At 40.6% G+C, this 21,580-nt stretch overlaps 1 protein-coding gene across 1 annotated transcript in view; it reads left to right on the top strand.

Moving 5' to 3' along the window:
• Positions 1-6,500: 6,500 nt before the first annotated feature.
• ptk2aa (protein tyrosine kinase 2aa) overlaps positions 6,501-21,580 on the top strand; it is a gene marked incomplete at its 5' end in the record, with an annotated part of 54,901 nt that continues 39,821 nt past the window's right edge. The window contains one exon of the mRNA XM_080485165.1: positions 6,501-6,683. The remainder of the gene's footprint in view (positions 6,684-21,580) is intronic.

Here is a 21,580-nt window from a genome sequence, read left to right as displayed (position 1 = left end):
ATTATATTTCTTCTTAGTTTTAGTTTTTTCAGAAAATGAGCAAATGACTCCAAGATGAAGGGGACCTCGCCACCCCTTACAGATGGACTCCATGTGAGTTCACCTATGACCAGCCGTGATCGTATAGTGGTTAGTACTCTGCGTTGTGGCCGCAGCAACCCCGGTTCGAATCCGGGTCACGGCAGTTTTGGGAATTGCAAAGAATTCAAATGTTTGCACATCATTTAAAAAATATGTTGCTGACATGAGAGAAAAACTGTTTTAAACTGATGAAGTCCCTGTGGGTACGGTAGAGCAGTTTCCGTTGTGAACTTAATAACCTGTCTTGCAAATATCACTCAAAAACTGGGAACAGAAGTTTAAGTCACATCATACAGATTTCTTAAAAGCAGGATAATTTTACCCAGGCTGATGGAATCAGATTATTGCACAAGTGAACAATAATCCTGCCTCTATCATAGGAAGTACAGAAGTTTCTGTGTGAGTTACTCCACACTCTTTTTTTTTAAATTGGTTGCACTTTTCAATTGATATTGGGCCCTCCATTTTTTTCAACAAGAATTTGTACCATGAAACACCATACACTCCTATTCAGAAGTGATCAGTTCTTTAGTAGTCTGAGTTGTGGCCGCAGCAACTCTGTTTGAATCCAGATCACAGCTTTTTTTTTTTTTAATTTTAATTCACATCAGCAAAAGAGTTTTTAGAAATGAAATGTTAGAAATTTGAATATTAATGGTCCTCCATCCCAGTGAGAGCAGGACTTGTGTGGATTGCTGCACACTGATTTATTTTTGACTTTGGTTTGTCTCAGTTTTTAAAATTAAAATGTGTCATATCTCATTTAACGTGAGACAGAGTTGTTATGTGGAGTTAAAACTGTTCATCCTTTAAATTGTTTTGCCATCCAGCTATGGTCGTATAGAGGTTAGTACTCTGTGTTGTGGCCGCAGCAACCCCGGTTCAAATCCGGGCCATGGCATGTTTTGTAACGTTGTCTCAAGTTTTACTGATTCAGCAGCAATCACAGTGCATTGCTAACGTGTTAGAAAGTCCCGATGAATACCAGTGACTTTGAAATCCGAATAATAGTACTAATGCAGTTTACTGTGATGAAATTTCCAGCCACTCTCAAATAATCATCCTTTTCGCAGTGAAGGTACAGAAATTGATGTGAACCCACCAGTATCTTGTATGTTGGAGAGGTTTTGGCCAGTAGGTGTCACCACTTCTTCAGAAATAAAGGAAAATCTTCTATATGAAAACTATTTATCTGACAGTTTCTGGTGGAGCACGTTTATTGAGAAGCTTCTTCACACTAAGTACAACAATCTTGATACAGTTACTCCATTTTCAACAGAACCTTGGTTTCCTTTAACACTTTACCTTCAACGTGATGGAAAGAGACAAACAATAATATTCGTGACTGTGTAAAGAATATTCTCTGGTCAGAACTGAATCTTATTCTTGCAAGTTTCAATTATATTTCTTTTTAGTTGTAGTTGTTTTTGCAAAAGATGAGCAAACGACGCCACGATGGAGACCTCGCCACCCCTTACACTTGGACTCCATGTGTCTTTGCCTATGACCAGCCGTGATCGTATAGAGGTTAGTACTCTGCGTTGTGGCCGCAGCAACCCCGGTTCGAATCCGGGTCACGGCATGTTTTGGAACGTTGTCTCTACTTATTAGTCTCCACGTTCACTGATTCAGCAGCAATCAAAGTGCGTTGCTCACGTGTTAGAAAGTCCCGATGAATACCAGTGACTTTGAAATCTGAATAATTGTATTACTGCAGTTTACTGTGATGAAAATTCCTGCCACTCTCAAATAATCATCATTTTCGCAGTGAAGGTACAGAAATTGATGTGAACCCACTAGTATCTTGTATATTGGAGAGGTTTTGGCCAGTAGGTGTCACCACTTCTTCAGAAATAAAGGAAAATCTTCCAACTGAAAACTATCTATCTGACAGTTTCTGGTGGAGCACATTTATTGAGAAGCTTCTCCACACTTGATACATTTGCTCCATTTTCAACAGAACCTTGGTTTTCTTTAACACTTTACCTTCAACGTGATGGAAAGAGACAAACAATAATATTTGTGACTGTGTAAAGAATATTCTCTGGTCGGAATTGAATCTTATTTCTTGCCCGTTTCAATTATATTTCTTTTTGGTTCTTATTTTTTCAGAAAATTAGCAAATGACTCCACGATGAAGGGGACCTCGCCACCCCTTACACCTGGACTCCATGTGTCTTTAACTATTACCAGCCGTGATCGTATAGAGGTTAGTACTCTGCGTTGTGGCCGCAGCAACCCCGGTTCGAATCCGGGTCACGGCATGTTTTGGGAATTGCAAAGAATTTAAATATTTCCTCTCCATTCATGATAAAAATTTGTTGCTGAGACGAGAAAAAGAGTTAAGACCATGATTCAAGTCACTGTTCATACAGTAAATCACATTTGCATTGTGAAATTAATAATCTGTCTTACACTCAAAAACTGGGAACAGAGGTTTTAGTACCACATCATCCAGGTTTCTTAAAGACATGATCATTTTCCCCAGCCTGATGAAATCAGATTAAAGTTTTTACACAAGTAAAACACTATAAAACACTTCAGAGTTCTCAAGAATGAAATGTTAGAAATTTGAATTTTAATAGCCCTCTATTACACTGAGAGCAGGACTTGTGTGAGCCAGAGTTGTTGTCTGGAGTTAAAATTGTTTGTCTTGTAGATAATTTTATCCAGCCATGGTCGTATAGAGGTTAGTACTCTGCGTTGTGGCCGCAGCAACCCCGGTTCGAATCCGGGCCATGGCATGTTTTGGAATGTTGTCTCTACTTATTAGTCTCCAGTTTCACTGATTCAGCAGCAATCAAAGTGAAGGTACAGAAATTGATGTGAACCCAGCAGTATCTTGTATATTGGAGAGGTTTTGGCCAGTAGGTGTCACCACTTCTTCAGAAATAAAGGAAAATCTTCTTTGAAAACTATTTATCTGACAGTTTCTTTTGGAGCACGTTTATTGAGAAGCTTCTTCACACTAAGTACAACAATCTTGATACATTTGCTCCATTTTCAACAGGACCTTGGTTTCCTTTAACACTTTTCCTTCAACGTGATGGAAAGAGACAAACAATAATATTTGTGACTGTGTAAAGAATATTCTCTGGTCGGAACTGAATCTTATTTCTTGCCAGTTTCAATTATGTTTCTTTTTAGTTCTTATTTTTTTCAGAAAATGAGCAAACGACTCCACGATGATAAGTTGTTGGTTTTTTTTCAGGACATTTTGCTTAGTTCACATGCCACAGTATTCTGTTTTCTAATGTAGTACGTCAGCAAACATATCAAAGTTTGAATATTTAAAAACTATTTCCAGGTTGCTGAAATCAGTATTGTAAGTGGATGGTTACTGCACATAGTTTTTAAGATACGACTGATTTACGCCATAAAAACACCAACACTCAACATCATTCGCACTCATAAAGCAAGCATAGCAATTAGTCAACTTGAACTACCAGTCAGCCGTGATCGTATAGTGGTTAGTACTCTGCGTTGTGGTCGCAGCAACCCCGGTTCGAATCCGGGTCACGGCAGTTTTGTATCTCCTTATCATTTCAAACGCTTCAATTCTCAATCAATTTATTTCACTCTCAAATATATTGCCGACGTAGATAAACATGACTCAGCTTATCTTATGACAATCAGGTTCGATTTTTAAAGAAATTCATTTCTGCACACTATATGGCATTTATTCAGTCACAACCTGCCGTGTTCATCTATCGTGTACTATACCTTTTGATTATAAGGCCACAGGTTGCCTTAGAAGTACAATGAGTCGTCAAGTTGAATTTATGAATCAAATAATAAAATTACAAAAATATAATTCAGCAAACATGATGCAAACAATACAACTGCTTTGTTTTTAGTTTGAGGTGGCAGCATTACGTTGTGCAGCTTAACTTGTCTTTTCTGCATTAGATATTAGAAAATAAATGATCATTGTCAGAAAGAAATGCAAATGAAATATAAGCTCATACTGATGCAGAGCAGCAACCATCAAGGTACGTTTTGATAGTTTGATTAGTTTGATTTTTTATTTTTTTTTTACACGAACCACATTATCTTCTATTAATAAAACACCAACTACAATACATTTTTCTTACCTATTCAAATGATAATTTCCTCCAAGACCTTGGAGCATGCTGTAAAGAAATCCAGAAACTGTTATTGCCCCACATCGACTGCACTTGCAAACACATACCACTAGATGTCGTCATTGAATCAGCGCAAAAAGTAAAGACGCACATTGAAAATTCCTGGAGTCCAATGCAGAAAAGCATTGGTATGAATGGCGGCAAGTTATTGGCCAAATGATGCAAGTTTTGATTTATAATTCAGCAGGCTTCGACATGGAGGGCTTTGCCATGCAGATAAGATCATTAGCCTACATGAGTACATACATAGGAGCAGAAACCAAACCCCCATACGCATAGTAATGGTAAAATCCTCTGTGTAGCCAATTATAATTCAGGAATTGGAATTGTAGCCACTGTATAAGTAATTGACTGATTTTTATGTGCTCACTGTAGACACTAACAGCTTTACTCAATGTAATGCAGCATGTCGGAGTCAACATTTAAAAAACAGATTATAATTATAGAAACCGTGATTATAATTCACTCATTATAACTCACATACAACATCTTACAGTAATCTTTGCAAATGTAATGCTGACAAGGTGGCATGACAATGGTGGTAGACAGTCCATTCAGGAGTAACAGTACATAATCTATGAATCCCTGTAGTCTCTAATAAACACAGCAATAAGACCAGTGTTGTTTCAAGACCCACAACAGTAATTTGAAAGGATTTGCAGGTATTAAACAGCTCACCACTCTGGAGACTAATATAGATCTTGAAAAGTCTAGGGAACCACTTGATTATGTTGTAATGTCCCATTTGAGCTGTGCAGGGTGACATATTGAATGATGGATCATGGAGTTATTGATTGGTTGTCGCCTCAAAGATTGATCTTTGTGTTTGAAGTCGAAGCTTTAATATAAACATGTGATTACAATTAATGATTTTTAACGAGCTTATGAGCACATTGTGTTTTTGAAATTGATTATTTTGTACAGCAGATCAGGGATCCTTATCTGACCATGTTTGGCTCTGCCGGATGACTCCATTGTAACTGATTCTCTTGATTTTAAATAGCGTCTAATTATTTCCACACGTGACAAGTGTTTAGAACAAATAAACTTTATTTTACAGTATAATCTACAAATGTATGAGGGACACCCAGTTAAACACATTTTCCTATTCATTCTCAATTACTCATTTTATGTATTCTATCTACCATGAAAATTGAAACGTGCTCTATATGTGTAGTTGTTACTTAATTGTTTAACAAATGTGATTTAAACATAGTTGTGTTTTTTAAATAAAGGCTAATCACAAAAGTGCCTGCTCTCGACAATGCAGTTATATGTAGTGAATAACTACATAAATACTTTGACGAGTTTTTGAGAAAGGAACATTGCACTTTTACTGAGTATTATATTTTGAAAAACTAATTTTACCTGTGAGAGGACTATTTAGGTTATGTAACAGCCAAGAAGAAAAGCATGCATGCATTGTATAACTACTAATTACATTAGATAATTGTGCTGAGTTCCAAGTGAAAGTACAACCCTTTCACAACATAAATAAATAGTTTTCTGCACTTCTATATTCAAGTTCAGTTTACACCGTTTCCCCTGAGACGGAGTCTGAGTGTTTTCAAAAAATTACGTTTGCAGGGACTCTGAGCACTGAAATTTGCTGTTCTCACATGAAAACATTGTGTAAACAAGACCTGAAACGAAAACGCAAAACAGATGTGTCCTCAGTTGAAACGTCATGTAAACGAGGCCCACGTATGTTTTTTTTTTTTTTTTAAAGTTCCAGTTTGGACATTGTTTTCAAAAAGTTGGCATTTGCCGTGACTCCGAGCTTCGTTGTCGTGCAAACACATCCAAAATCCAAAACGCAATGAAAGTTTCCTCGGGTGAAGACGCCATGTAAACAGGGCTCGAAACAAAAAACGCCAAAACTGATGCGTTCTCATTTGAAAAGTTGTTGCGTAAACAGGATTATTGTGAAGTTTATAGGGGCCAAATGAAATGACAATGGGAGGCCCGGATTCGACCCACGCAACCTTGAGTTTGACAACACGTGCCTGAGAGTAACTTTTGATGTTGTCCAGCGACTGTATGTTATGTAGTATTTGCATTGCGAAAGATCCATTCATTGACTGCTTGCTGTGCTTGTGTGTGTGTGTGTGTGTGCCCGGGGCCAGGCTCTCCTTCCCTCCCTCCCTCCCTCCTTCTCCTCGCTCCCTCCCTCGCGCAGCAGCCATATTGGAATGCTGGATGTGGAGAGGGGAAGCAGGAACAGGCGACGAGAGGGAGAGGGAGAGAGAGAGAGAGAAGTGGGGGGAGACTCACACACACAGGAGCGAGAGTGAGAGAGCGAGAGAGAGAGAGAGAGAGAGAGGAAAAAAAAAACACTATCTGGCAACTCCTTCCAGCTTTATAAGTGAAATAACGGATTAATTTCCGCCTGCAAACGGCTTCTCCCGCCGGGAAAGTCAAGTCAAAGCTGTCGGACGTCACCTGGAGCGAGTCAACGTGAGTGATGATGTGCTTTTGGGGATTATTTCAGCTAAAAGAAATGACGGGATGCAGTCGCCTCAGCGTCTCGTCCTGCCTGCCGCTGGCCGTTTCCTCTCACGTATTCCTACATATCTTCACTATTTACTCACTTCACATGAGTGTCGGGGAGTTATTCGGGCTTAAAAGCCCCGCAACCAAGACGTCGTCCTCATTGTTTCTTTGTAAGTTGTGGCAGTTGACCCGCAGCCACCTAAACTAGCAGCCTCAGTCACATGGAGTAACGTTGAATCGTATTTACTGCAAATAAGAGCGCCGGATTAACCCACATTTAGCTCTAAATATCTGCCTCAACTACTCGTGTGTAGCCGACGGTCCTCGCGGATTCAAGGCTGCGAGGTTCCCTCGATTCTCCTCCTCAGCAAACTTAACAAAACCCTTTACTTTTTGCGTCGCAAAAGTGCTCAAAAATCCAAAAGACCCGAGTAGTTCTCAGTCACAGTGTCTTCTTAAACTTCACGCAGTCACGTAACAAGTCGGATTTCAGTCAGATATACAAGATTGATTGTTAGGCAGTGTCTCCTCGAATGAAGATTTCATTGTTACATCAGCAGATGGAAAAAAAAAAAAGAAGAGGCATATCTGCTGCTTTCACACGTAATCATATACATTTTAATATTATTCCTGCATAGAGATGGAGTGGTTCGCTCTTTCACCTCCTAGTGACGATCCTCAGTTCAATTCCAGGTTGGTCTTGATGAGGGGCTTTCTGTGTGGAGTTTGCATGTTGTCCCTGTGCATGAATGGGTTTTCTGATGATAATCTGGTTCCTCTCATAGTCATACAATACCTTTGAGCCCAATTGAGGACTTGTAGGTCTCTCTCTCTCTCTCTCTGGTTTCACCCTATGATGTATTGGTATCATGGCCATGGTGTACCCTGTCTTCATGGCCAGCTGAGATCAGCTCCAGTGTTCCACGACCCTAATTTCCACAAGTTGCTATATAAGATGGATGGACGCACGTTAAAATGATAAGATGCATAGCCTAAAGTCCTCTTCATTCATTGATTTTTTTTTTGAGAGGAAAATGAATGTGATATCCATTAAGTCTAATGAGATTTTTTTTCTTTTTTACTATAAAGTGTGTTTCTCTGGTAATACACTTGATACGGTTGTAAGTTTCTGTTGGCGTGCTGTTAGAGAATTTGAGTTAAACTTACTGCAATAGATTGTAAAATGTGACATTTCTTCTTGTCGACAATTGCGTTGACCAGCTATCTTCCACTGCTTTAGGATGATATCTTTAGTTCTTGGATTGTTTGTACATCGGAAGGATAAACAGTGGACTCAGAATTTCTCCAGACGTCTCCCAATCGATATTGACGCGGCATGTCATCGCAGTTCAATCACTTTTGAAGCGTCGTCAAAGAAAGATCACTCATTGTAAAGCACTGTGAATTGCCTTTTGTCTAAGTGGTGCAGCTAAATAGATCAATTTGCTTGGCGTTGCCTCATAAAATTATCCAAAAAAAACCTTAATCCTTTCTTTTAAGCAAAATGCTTTTCAGACCAAGGAGCTGAGCATTGCTGTGAAATGTGCTCGGCATGCCTCCACTTTACATTCCAGATGCAAGTAAATGCTAATGAATTGCAGTATCCCCGGGCCTCCGAGGCTTCGGCCCCTACAGTACGCTAATAGGAGTACGATCCTGCACATTTATATTACTACTTCTGAAGCATTGGTTCACTGCTCAGTAATGAATCCCACAACTGTAATAATTTAATATGAATACAGTTTAGTGCTTCACTTGAAAGAATTGCAGTATTTGTAATTCATATTTATTGAGAAGCAGAATTTGGTGGTGTGTGACAAAAAAAAAAAAAGAAGAAATCCTTGCTTCTCTGATGAGAGGAAAGTCTTTGAGAGGATGACATCCTGCAGTCACTGCTTCCTTCTCTGTTACAAACTTAAAAGTTTTAATGCCTCGTCTGAAGGTTTGGCTTGTTCTAAACAGGCATTTCCTTAAAGGACGTGATATGAACTAAATCTTCCTGGGGCTTTTTACAGGTTTGAGAGATTAAAGTTGTGAATCAGCGAGCCCACGGCTCGGCTCTGCTCGCTAATGAGCTTATACAATTGATGAGCGGGTTCTCATGTTGAACTCCAGCTGGATTTGTTTAGCTTCGTTCGAGTGACTAAGCGCTACACCACATGAAGGGTGGACTTTGGTTACACTTTGTATTTACAGCAATCGGTTCTTGTGGCTCTTTTTCCATCTCAAACAGCTGATGACACACAGGTGGGCTTGGTGGACGGGCGATCAGATCTGAAGACACTGGATTTTATACCAAACATTTGTCTCTGAGCCACGCCACACACAGAATTTGCCTGCTGTCTCCTAGCCTCATCACAGAGGCAAAAAGAACGTTCTGATATCCACTATCTCAAGTAGAAACACGTTATTACAGTCACTGCGCGAAGCAGGTGGGAAACAATGCACTTTTAGCCTAAACGTCATGATACGCTGTACTTCATGTGGCTCAGGGAAATCCCTTGATATGGCACTCAATCTTAGCCTCTAAACTTTTTTTTTTTTGAAAGGTCTAAGCCCGTTTTAAGGCAGAACTGAAACACAGAAGGAATAACTGCAACTTTACTGACTTTGCTTTTCTTATGGCTGGTTTACAGCAGGCTAATACAGGCGTGGCAGTGAAGTGTGTGTGTGTGTGTGTGTGTGTGTGTGTGTGTGTGTGTGTGTGTGTGTGTGTGTGTGTGTGTGTGTGTGTGTGTGTGTGTGTGTGTGTGTGTGTGTGTGTGTGTGTGTGTGTGTGTGTGTGTGTGTGTGTGTGTGTGTGTGTGTGTGTGTGTGTGTGTGTGTGTGTGTGTGTGTGTGTGTGTGTGTGTGTGTGTAAATTGCAGAGCAGTGCAGGAGGCCTGTATTTATAGAAACACTTGACTGCACTCAGAGATCTTACAGAAGCAGTCCACCACACTGCAGAAAACTCCGCTGTCTTTTTATGTCCTGCGAGGTTTCCCTGTGATTTCATCCAGTCATGCATTATCAAAATAGGAGCATATCATGTGTAGTATTTGACAAAAGTATATTCTGTTGTAATTTAGTGGTATGAAAACTTTTTTTTTTTTAAATGGATCAGCTTTAAAATATCTTTCTATCAAGTGTCCTTTGAGAATTTTTTTTACTTTTTCTGTAAAAATCATACCATGATAAAGAAAAACGGGATGACACATCCCAACTTTGCCGACATGATAAATGTCCGTCCGTTGCTCTTCTTTACAGCTTTATCCAGTTCTTTCGGTGCGCAAGGCGATCCCAGCTGACTCTAGATTGACGCTGGACAAACACAGAAACAGACGAGCACGGATATTTAGAGTTACGCTTAAATTTAGAATGGCCATTTAGCCACGAACGCCAGTTTTTGGACTTTGGAAGAAAATGGGTCTAATTGATGAAAACTCATGTTTTCTCAGAAAAAAAACAACAACATGGAAACGGCACACAGAAATCCCCTGCAAGTCCAGACACGAACCAGGTGTTTTCTCACCGTGAGTTGACAGTGCAATCCACAACCCCACAGCTATTAAATAATGTCATTTAGATCACTTTTTTTCAATTTTATTGCGTTTTTTTATGCACAATTTTAAAAAAAGCAATATACGCGCGATTATTTTGAAAAGATTTAAACGCTCATGTATATTTTCTAATAGAGAAAAAGCCAGAGGAGGGTGATAACAAAGCCCTCAGTCTGGTGTGAATTTGCAGATTGCAAAAAGTGGTGTGACTCGTGACTAACCCTAACTAATGATGGCATGCATTGGAGGCACGTTGTATGTCGTATGGAGGTATGTAGAAGTCCTGAACCAGAATCTTTGTGTGTCATGAGGACTTGATGATGCCTAATGAAATAATTTGAGGAGAAAAAACGGCAGTTCCCCGCTCATTTCTTTGCGGTTGGAGTGGTTCCTTCAAGAGAGGTTGTGTGCAGTTTTTCTGAGCAAAGACGTTGGAATCATTGGCTGCTTTTTTCTCGCTGTGTAAACAAATGCTGCTACTTGGACGTCCTCGCTGTTTTCTCACATCCTGCATGAATCTATGGTGGCTTTTTGCATGCTCGCCTCAGGAAGGAAAGTGAAAAAAATAAATCATGAATGAACCTTTAAAACAAGTAACTGGTGCAGTGGGTTTTGTATGACGGACGGTGTTTATGTATCAATGTATTTTTGTGTGTTTGCCCTCGCAGTTTCTAAATTCAGCTTGTTTTTATTTAATTTTTTTTTTTTTGCAAGTTATTCCCCTGCATCCTGCATCCTGCCTCCTGCATGTAATTTCAGCTGTGAAGGAAGAGGAGTGTGTGTGTGTGTGTGTGTGTGTGTGTGTGTGTGTGTGTGTGTGTGTGTGTGTGTGTGTGTGTGTGTGTGTGTGTGTGTGTGTGTGTGTGTGTGTGTGTGTGTGTGTGTGTGTGTGTGTGTGTGTGTGTGTGTGTGTGTGTGTGTGTGTGTGTGTGTGTGTGTGTGTGTGTGTGTGTGTGTGTGTGTGCCTGTCGCTGCTTGCTTTTCTGTGTGTTTATGAATTGTGTGTTTTGAGGGACAGTGGCCTACATGGACATCCCATTCCCCTTTGCTTCTAGATTAGTTGCATTCAGGAAGCAGCCCCCACACCCCTCCATTCACACACACTTTCAGAGCACTTATTGTACATCCTTAAACATGCTGCGTCCCTCAGGAGCTCAGCGGAAAATGCCTTCTTCCTCTCTGCAGCAGCAGCACTTCTGAGACTTCTCGGCCGAGTGTTTACATGTGTCGTAGTGTGTGTGCATGCTTGTTACTTGTCTGTGTGTTATTGCGCTTTGATAATGGCCCAAGATAACTGATAAACTACTGACCAGTGTATGTGCCTACTGATAATCTACAGACTATAGAAGATCCCAGAGTCAGTCCCAGAATTTAAGATTTGTGCGTCCTTGATTCTTTTCACACCAGAATCAGTGTATATGTCTGCCAGTTGAAGCAGGTGGCTGTGTACTCTCTGAGATTTCATTTGTTCTGCAGCTGTAAACATCAAACATTTGCGCGAATTGGGTGGAAGAAGGGCCGTGTTTGTGAGTTTCTTCTAACGCTGTTGTTTCTGGGCTGCTGTGTAGTGTAGTGTGTGCTCTGTGTGAACTGAAAGTTGCTACAATGGCAGGATATGACATCATAGTTAATGACTATCACACACACACACACAAGGAGAGAGAGCTACCTTTGGTCATGCAGGTCGCTGTTGGAGCATATCACCTCATGATGAATGGAACTGCAATGACTCCCTTTGGTGTAAAGACGTGTGTGTGTGTGTGTGTGTGTGTGTGTGTGTGTGTGTGTGTGTGTGTGTGTGTGTGTGTGTGTGTGTGTGTGTGTGTGTGTGTGTGTGTGTGTGTGTGTGTGTGTGTGTGTGTGTGTGTGTGTGTGTGTGTGTGTGTGTGTGTGTGTGTGTGTGTGTGTGTGTGTGTGTGTGTGTGTGTGTGTGTGTGTGTGTGTCCATAAGAGACATCCTCTACCAAAATAACTCATCCCTAATGGTGGTTTTCTACAAGTGTCCAAACTGCAGACTGTATGTGTGTGTGTGTTTGTGCGCACGTGTGCATGCGTGTGTGTGTGTGTGTGTGTTCTCCTGTTTGAGTGTACAGTCATTGTAATTACATTGCAGTGAGTCACACAGGGAGAGAAAGAAAGAAGTAATTGTTGGGCTTTGTCATATAGACTCAGTGAGAAAAGGAAAAGATGTTGGAGGAGGAGAAATCTCCGTGGAAAAGGAATTTAAAGGGGAACATTTTCTGTTCGCATATACGTTCCTAAAAAATCTATTTTCATTTCGTCAATAAGAATAAGTCGCTGTTCTTTTATCTTCATCTGCAGGATGTATAATTTTCAAAGAGAGGAACTCCTTAATTTTCTCTCCCTTTGTACTGTGCTCGTCCATTTGTTCCTCCTTTTCTGATTTTTTTTTCTAGGATGCGTCTCCGACAGCGCTTACAATTTGAATAATGAAAAATAGGAATTGAGCTCATGTTACGCTAGTTAATTGAAGAGTTTCACCTTGTGGGAAGTGTGCCAGTTTGCTTTCTTGCTGGGAGTTAGTTAAATTGTCAGATCAATTACTCCGTCCATTCCACCTTATATGGCAGGTACTTGCTTCTCACATAGTTCCACGTATTATTATATGTAGGTGTTTATCAATGACATATTCCACATGTTTTGCCATTTTAAATGTTTATTTCTTTCCCTCTCAGCTGTTTCAGCTTCTCTTCTTTTCCGAGATATCTTTATTTGGCTTCAATCATGGGTTATTCAGTTAAGGTTGAGCGAGCCATGGTGACGGAAACTCAAAGTTGATCACCTGAAATGAAAGGAAGTGAGCAGATGACATAAGACTGTGTGACACATGTTTTAGTTGAAGAACTATTGAACCATTCCTTTATTCAAATGTCACATTAGTCACCTCGAGCTGCGAGATAAGAGTGGCTTTGAAAGGCTGTCTGCTGCGCGGCATCGTCACAAATACATTGACAGTGTTTGTTTTCCTGGTTCTTTTGTCTACGCTTCAAGAAGCCACTACAAAAAGGGATAAACAGTCACATGTGGCTTTCTGGCTTTCAGGTTGCAGACCCCTCCTTGCTCATTGGAAAATCTTCCTCAGTTGTGGTCATTTATTTCTTAGTTTATAGTTTCCAAGAGCTGAAACCTCCGCTGTGTTCACTGTTCAATCTGCCATTTTTCTGTTTGGACTGAGGGGAAGAGTAGAAACTGGATTCAACAGGCTGGAGAACTGTGGCTACCTGGTAAGCTCGCTGACTGTAATGAATCAAAGTTCCGAGTGGAGGGGTTTTCAAAGTGTGCTGTTAGGATTTAAGATTTTATTATTTATATTGACAGACTCTGGTCAACACTTGTCTGTTCATGATGGACAGATTCTGACAGAGAATTCCCCTTGAGATGTCACGGGCTGAGTCATGATGAAGCTCACTTTCTACGACATGCATCCTTGACTCGAGGTCAAACGCTATAGTATCGGACAGCGGGTTTCCAGGTCAAAGCTGCCAACAAAGAATTCAAATTGCCGGAGCCAGGAGACACAGAGAAAGAATAAGACCCAACGCAGTCATCTGTGTCTGCTCAGCCAATCATATGACCTCATCTCCTCTCGAGATCCATGCACAAGCCACAGACGAACAAACTCTTGTGTGCGCCCACACAGTCAGAAAGAAAGAAAAAAAAAAAAAACAAACACACACAGTCATAATAGATTACAGGGAGAAGCACGCAGCGATCAGCAGTGAAACACCTGGACACAAGCCATAGGTATGACCTCACGCTCACACAGACTGCTGCGCTGCCATAAACCAGTGTGGCTGAGGTCAGGGGTGGGTATAATGCCACAGTGTCTGCCTGCGGGTCAGCGTGGATGTGTCTGCCTGTGTGATTAGTCACCAGCAGGCTCACTCCCGCAACAAAGGTTCATTGAAGAGTTGTTTTCAGACTGTCTCTTTTCTCCTCACCCACTCTCTTTCTCTTTCCTTGGAAAATATCCCACAGTTTTAAAAAAAAATTTTTTTTTATACTTTTTTATCTCAGTAGTAAGCTGATTTTTGCCCATAGGTTGATTCTCAAGCTGTGACATGTTATTGTTTATCTTGTGTTACCTGAACGATCAATTATGCACAGATTATGCACCAATTGTTATCAACTACAAAACAAGCTTCACTGGACAAAAGACATTAACATGTCATAATTCTAGGGTTAATATAGTGTTAATTCACAATGGCTCTTACAAACAGGTTGCTCCTTATTTGAAATGTATGCTTAATGACTGTGGCAGTGCTCCTCCTGGGAGTCGGGAAGCCTGCGGGCTGTCACATACGTATTTCCACTAGAGGGCGATGTTATAACACCAATTTGTGACAGAGAGTCACGCATTGAGGGAGATACCGGGAAAGGGCTTAGATCCACCTTCCAAATGAGACCTAGAGTCAGGGCTGTGTGTGTGAGTGTGTGACATCTTGGCCTACTAATCCATTGGCCCATTAATCTTCTTTACTCCTGAGTAACTCTGTTCCTGCCCGTCTGCCGATGTGCTGACTTTTACATGTGAGAGGAAGACCTTGACTGTGCCACGGCTCATTCATCTCCTCAGCTGAGTATCCAATGTGATCGTTGTACTGAGATAGAATATATACGGAATCGGCTAGAACTATCTTGGCACATTTAGTGAGCTGTTAAAGCACCAACACACAGAGATAAGGTTGCTTCACGCTTCATGCGTCATTAAAGAAAAAAGGTAAACATGTCAACAAGCATCAAAATGTTTTACTCTCGATACAAATATTCAGTTATGCCAGAAACTCTTGAAATTGCAGACTTTAGCAAACAAGTGTGTCCTAATTATTTTGTTTAATTGAATACACCACATTATATTCTCATGTTACTTGTATTGGACAAAACAACCTAGAGTGTGATAACATCTTTAAATTAATGAGTTATGTGTGAGTCGTGAGATAAGATGGAAAGAAAAAACTTTCTCCTCGAAGCAACATAGATTTTGTGCCAGTGAATATGTGATTACAGCAATTTATGTGCTGACTTAATGAAATTTTATGTAAATTTTGTATACTAAAGACCGAGACCTGATGCCCTGTCTGCCCTTCTGTTCATCTCATATGTGAAAAAAAAGCATATTTAGAGTGAACATCTTTTGTACTTGTCCAGTCCAGAGTTACAGACTTGGCACAATGTTATATAATGAAAAAAGAAAATACATTAGAGTGAATAGTCGGCTGAATCTTAACTTTGAGCTCAACTCAAAATTTGTCAAAACTTGAAATTTAAATAAGATTAAAAAAAATAAAATATCATCAGTGCAAGTCTGTTGCCAGGAAGCTATTTTGATTTTAGTTGCCAACATTTAGCATTAAGCAATTATTTGTAATTTGAGTAAATTGAGTTGTAATTTTGGATGTGTTCCAAAATGAATCACAAATTTAAAACCTGTGCTTTCTCTTCGAAGGAGTAAACCTCATCACGCATTTACACGTAAATCTCTTCCGGCCAGGTCCAGCTCTAACACTTGAAATGTTAACAATTGCTCTCCGTTATGAAAACAAGTTGATGGAAGAGATTATTGGTCTGTGTTTTGATTACAGTACAATTACATTAAATTTGTCAAGTCGCTTTATTGACTCGCTGTTGTTCTCCGCGTGTCACGCCTTTCTTTTCACTGTGAAGACGGATGAGCGTCGAGTTGTGAACATCACATTATGGCTGATTGAGGAGCGCCTCAGGGGGGCATTTGTTACACTGGGGCAGAATAGCTTAAGGCAACCCACACACCCTCACCCACACATAATGTTTAAATAACGCACACTTGTCTCCCACTCATTATGTAACTCCCAGCCTGGTTGTAGCCTCTTGAATTTGTTTTCCTTACCGCATTGTCCCACTGTCTCCTCTTATTTGACACTTCTCTTGTCCATTTTTCTCACTTCTCCTCTTACAATTGTTGCGTCATTTCTTTCCATTTCTTTCTCATGTATTTCTCCCCCTTATGTGCTTTGCTTCTGCCTCATGTACATCTGGCTCCCTCCCTCCCTCCCCCCTTCATCACTCTCTCGGGGGACAAAGACACACCTCCCCCCCTCCCCTCCCGCCCCTTCCTCCTTTTCACTCCTTCGTATTCCCCCCCTCTCTCCATGGCCATAGGCTTCCTACTGCTCCCGCCCTCCCTCTTCCCTTTTTACTCTACTCCCACTCCCACTCCTCGTGCCGCTCTGTGTTTGTGTATGGATGTGTGTCAGGGTGGAAGCGGGACTTGTACTGGAGGGAAGAGCAGGAGGAGGCTGGGCTCCAAGCTTAAGTCCACATTAGCCATCACAACTGAGTTGACTGGCCAGAGACCACAGAAGCTCAGGATTTGGTGGTTTCCCAATTTAGTTGTCTCCCAGAGGAAGATTACACATCTCTTCTCTTCTCTTCTCTTCTCTTCTCTTCTCTTCTCTTCTCTTCTCGAGCAGTAAATGGAAGGACTGTACCATGGTAAGACCTTTATCTTGTATGTAAATCTTGGCGCTGGCATTTGAGTTGAAGCATGTTATCAATGAAGCACATTTGATATCTCTTTATAAAAAGTCAAATTGAATCACGGTGGGTTTGTGTGTACAAGGAGTGTGTAGGTTATTTTTTTTCTTTTGCTCCCAATAAATATGCATTTACGGGTATTGTAACTGCATGAGTGTAGTTCTGTAATTGTTAAAATAATATTGTCATTTCAAAAGTATTTATTGCAAAGGATAGATGCAATTTGTTAATACAGTGTTGATGGTTGGCAAAACTGTAAATTGTACAGACTTGAGTACTTAGAGCAGTGTTGAAGCCAGGAGATTGGTCAATGGAAGTTTATTAGTTTGTTATTTGAACTTGTGTGGACATTTTAATATTGATTATTTACCCATTCAACATTAATTAAATGTGTAACTCAATCGAAACTCTTGATGATAGTATGACTTCATTTGATTGAAAAAATATATATTTTAAGATGAATCAAATATAGATTCTAGCCTCCTGCATCCTCCTTTTTTTTAATAGTTGAAGCTCTGTCTTGTTTTGTTTACCATCTTTTGTCTCACTTGTGTTATAAAGGCCCAGGCTTATTGTGGATTTGTGTGATTGTCTGTATGCAGGAGGCTTCAACTTCAAAGTGTGCATGTGCAGTTAAGGGGTTACTTCTGTGTGTGTGTGTGTGTGTGTGTGTGTGTGTGTGTGTGTGTGTGTGTGTGTGTGTGTGTGTGTGTGTGTGTGTGTGTGTGTGTGTGTGTGTGTGTGTGTGTGTGTGTGTGTGTGTGTGTGTGTGTGTGTGTGTGTGTGTGTGTGTGTGTGGGAGCTGCTATGTGTGGGGCAGATATGATGTGTGTGTGTCAATTCAGTGGGATGTGTTTCGATACAAAAGAGTGTCTCCTCATGTAGAGCGTTTCCCATGTGGCCGTGTGTAGGTGTCAGTGTGCGTTTGCACGTGTGATTGTGTGCACGTGTGTGGGTGTCTATGTGCAGATGCAGGCATGCACTAAGACTCCCCCCTGCAGCGTTTTGGTTCGAGGTGAGATCATCTATATTTCATTGTGTGTGATTATTTTGATCTTGGCTCATCATGTGTGGAAATTTGCTGAACAAGAGGTATGGCTGGGAGCTCCCGCACCTCCATGCAGGGCAGCATGTGTTGTTTATCTGACACTCCTGCACATGTAAAGTTGATCCAATTATAGCCAGGGGAAATGACTAGTATGTAAAAATACAAAAACAAACAAGCTGATGTGAAATTGGTTAAAATCATCCATTACAATTAAATAGCGCCGTTGAACCCTATCCTAAAGCTTGCTGATGATTTGAACTGTAAGAAGACTTCAAGAAATAAACAATTAACTCAGCATTATTACACATTCAAATTGTATGCTCAGTTGAGTATACATATTAGTATGCATTAGCATGGTTTAATGTTTCTCATCTGAATTCTGCCAGTGGAGCAGCTTGCAGTGTCTTGAGATTTGACTTTTTTTGGCCAATCAGCTTCAAGAGATCAGTTTTGGCCTTGTTGAGCAGCTCCCCAGTCAGCTCTCATGCAAAACACAGGAAGTAGTCAATATTTAATGTCGCATTTGATTTTCCACTTGCACAAAAAAACCCAACATGTTTTGAATTGACAAGCGAGTGTAAATATATGCTCCAGCCCACGCTTGAGACTTAACTTGCCCTTTAATTGATTATTTTGGGCATTGCAATTTGGTTTGGCTGTTTTAACATCCTCCCACCCCTCTAAAATGAAAAATAGTAATTTCATTAAAAATTGAATTAAGAGCTTGTGTTATCTCACCAGTTCATCCGTCCTAAATCTGTAGAGTTGAATTATACATGGCGTATCTGGTCTGAGTGTGATACATTAACATGCTTGACGCTCCAGTAAACCAGTTAGCTTTATCAGTGCACCTGAACGATGCACCCTCGAGTGGATGTGTGCGCTTTTGCAGATAAATGTGTATGAGCAGTCATGCATTTGCGTGACCTTATTATGTTGCATGCATGTAGTGCTTATCTGCGTTGTGTGCGCGCGTGTGTGTGTGCTGATGCTTTTATGTGAAATGCATTTCATTTAGCATGGGACAGCTTTTGAATTATTGCTTGATGTTTATCTGAATGTGACTAATGACACAAGGAAATACCCATATGGTTCTGCTGGAGTATTTATCTGTTTCAACAAAGACTCACTTTGTCTAGATTTTCGCTCCAACTCGAGACATAAACAGCTGACCCATCTTACGTGATATGAGAATTTCTATTTCACTGTTATGTGGGCACATCATTGGTCAATGTCGAATCACGACTGTGCTTATATTCTACATAAAGGTGTTGACGAGGGCAAAAGCTGTTTAGTGGGCAAGATTCTGTATATTAGTTTATGTATGTGTGCGTGCGTGCGTGCGGCGTGTGTGTGCATGCATGACTGGCAGGTGTGATTGGGGCCTCCAGCTTTAATGTTGTTGCACCATAAGACTACACGCTCCAGCAACACCCCATTGTCCACAGGCGTACACACACACACACACACACACACACACACACACACACACACACACACACACACACACACACACACACACACACACACACACACACACACACACACACACACACACACACACATGGTTTGCCAGCTCAGCTTGAAGGTTAACCATTAGGCACAGACCAACGAGGCAGAACAGCTGACTGCTCTCTCCTCAGGTTAACTCATTTAATTCTTGCAGGAGAAGTGTTTTATTTTTGGTGGGAGAAGAACATCTGCCTCTTTTCTCCCTCAGCTGCCTTCATCCATCACTGTTGCGTCGAGCTGCACACTTTCGTCCATCTCGCCGTTGTGACGGCTGCCCGAGCCTCTTCATGCTCTGCCGTCCCAACAAATGAGAAAACATCACCACAGATATGCACATAGGTCTGAAGTGACCAATAAAGTCAATTTGAAAATCCTGTTTGTTCTTCAAATTCAGCAGTTTACTGAAAAGGTTGCTTCAATTTGATAACTGGAATTTGAAGCTGAACACTCTGCTTTATTTATTTATTTTATCATGATGTCAAATGCACAGGAAGATCCATGTGAACACCTCCTGTTTCAGAGTTTCATTTGTAATCACTGTTTACCCTCTGACCTCACTCAGACTGTGGATTTGACTTAAGCACTGATCTAAGGCCAGCAGTGAAGACATCACTGCACAGCAGACGCTCTCATGATTGTTTTAATTGCAGTTACTAAAACACTGGTTCACTTTGAATTATACACAATCTTAAAACGTGGAGACAGTATGTGTGAGTCTGTACTTTTGGCATATCTGTCTGTAAAGATGTGTGCGTGTGTATGCGTGTGCATGTGCGCGCGTACAGGTCGCCCACAGTTTTGATATTTTATTTTACTTTATTTTTTTAGGACTTTCAGTCTGTATGTTAATAACGTCTCAACAGGAACTAATGGAGCTTTGCTAATGTCACACAATGACACCAAAAAGAAGGAGTGCTATGGACCAGTTGAAATATGAATGTATATAAACCTGATAATCAATCATATCCTCTCTGAATTCATAATGTAATCTTAATGGAGTTGTTCAAGCTCTGCTCATGTCTTCCTTGTCTTCCACTGAAGCACAACGTGAGGAGCAGTTTTGGGCCACAAGCCAGTTGACAATATGTTAACTGTGTGTGTTTCGGTGTATACAGCCACCCTGGTATGTAATTGGCACTGTGCTAACGCTTTGACAGCATATGCCACTGACCCGATATTCAAGTCAGTGATGCGCTCAAAACTGCTTGGAGCAAAAAAAGGGAAAGAAGAGATTTTTTTTTTCCCAGTTCTTCAGGTGCTGTCTAATCGTTTTTCTCTAACATGAAAAGCCCACTGTCTCCGATGGTTTTATTCCAGACTCATCAATGCCAGCAGGGCTTCATAACACTTAACCGGCACTGCACTCTTTTCCCACAGCGACAGAGAGAGGCAGACAGACAGAGAGCGAGTGGAGCTCTTAGACTGTCCAGCAGACAGATGGTGTCTGTAGGGTTCAGGTCCATCTAGATGTCATTACAGCCACTTTACGACTCAGTCTGTCGTCATGAACTGGTGCAGATCTGCTTTACTGTGGTGCATGTCAGCTGCTTAGGATAAGGTTAAAGTATTTATTCTAATTGCTGCATTTGCTTTGATTGACCAACATAAGAAAACATGCAGCAGGAGAATTTGCATTTTACTCCATTCAGAATTTATTAAAATTAGTTCAACGTAGAGGATGACGTCAGGGTTCTCCTGCAATAGAGACAGTAGATTTCAGCCCGGTTGTCATTTAAGACAGAAAATACATCCTGTCTGAAGTTGAGTGTTTGCTTTGTAATTAAACACCATCAAGATTAGATGACTATGATAACTACATCAGAAATGTCAAAAGTGTTGATTGTTTGTGTTTCTCCATCAGAAGAGAAGCTAGTATCCTCAGATGAGTCAAACTCCTCCACCGATATCTTAATTGACGTTATGAACTGGCTGCCATTGGTTTTCAGCTATTTGTATGAGCCGGTGGAGGTCCACTGGTTTCTCTCTGCCTCACAAAAGGAATTTGAAACAGTATTTGCTGTTCTATAATCTCTATCAAAGTAAGAGTAATGAGGTTATCATCACTGGATGTTGTTGAATCTATTATGGTTGATGATTTGCACAGAATAATGTATCTAGTGTGTAAGAGCTGTCATTATCGTTGTTTTTCTTTGCTTCGATCCTGGCTGTAAAGTTATTCAAGAAAAAAATTAATAATTTTTTTCAGATGAATGCTTTGGCTGTTTTAT

This window comes from Lipophrys pholis, assembly GCF_963383615.2.
Source record: "Lipophrys pholis genome assembly, chromosome: 17".
NCBI classification, from domain to species: domain Eukaryota; kingdom Metazoa; phylum Chordata; class Actinopteri; order Blenniiformes; family Blenniidae; genus Lipophrys; species Lipophrys pholis.
The sequence above is the reverse complement of the archived record's forward strand: the minus strand, read 5'-3'. Positions and strand labels throughout refer to the sequence as shown.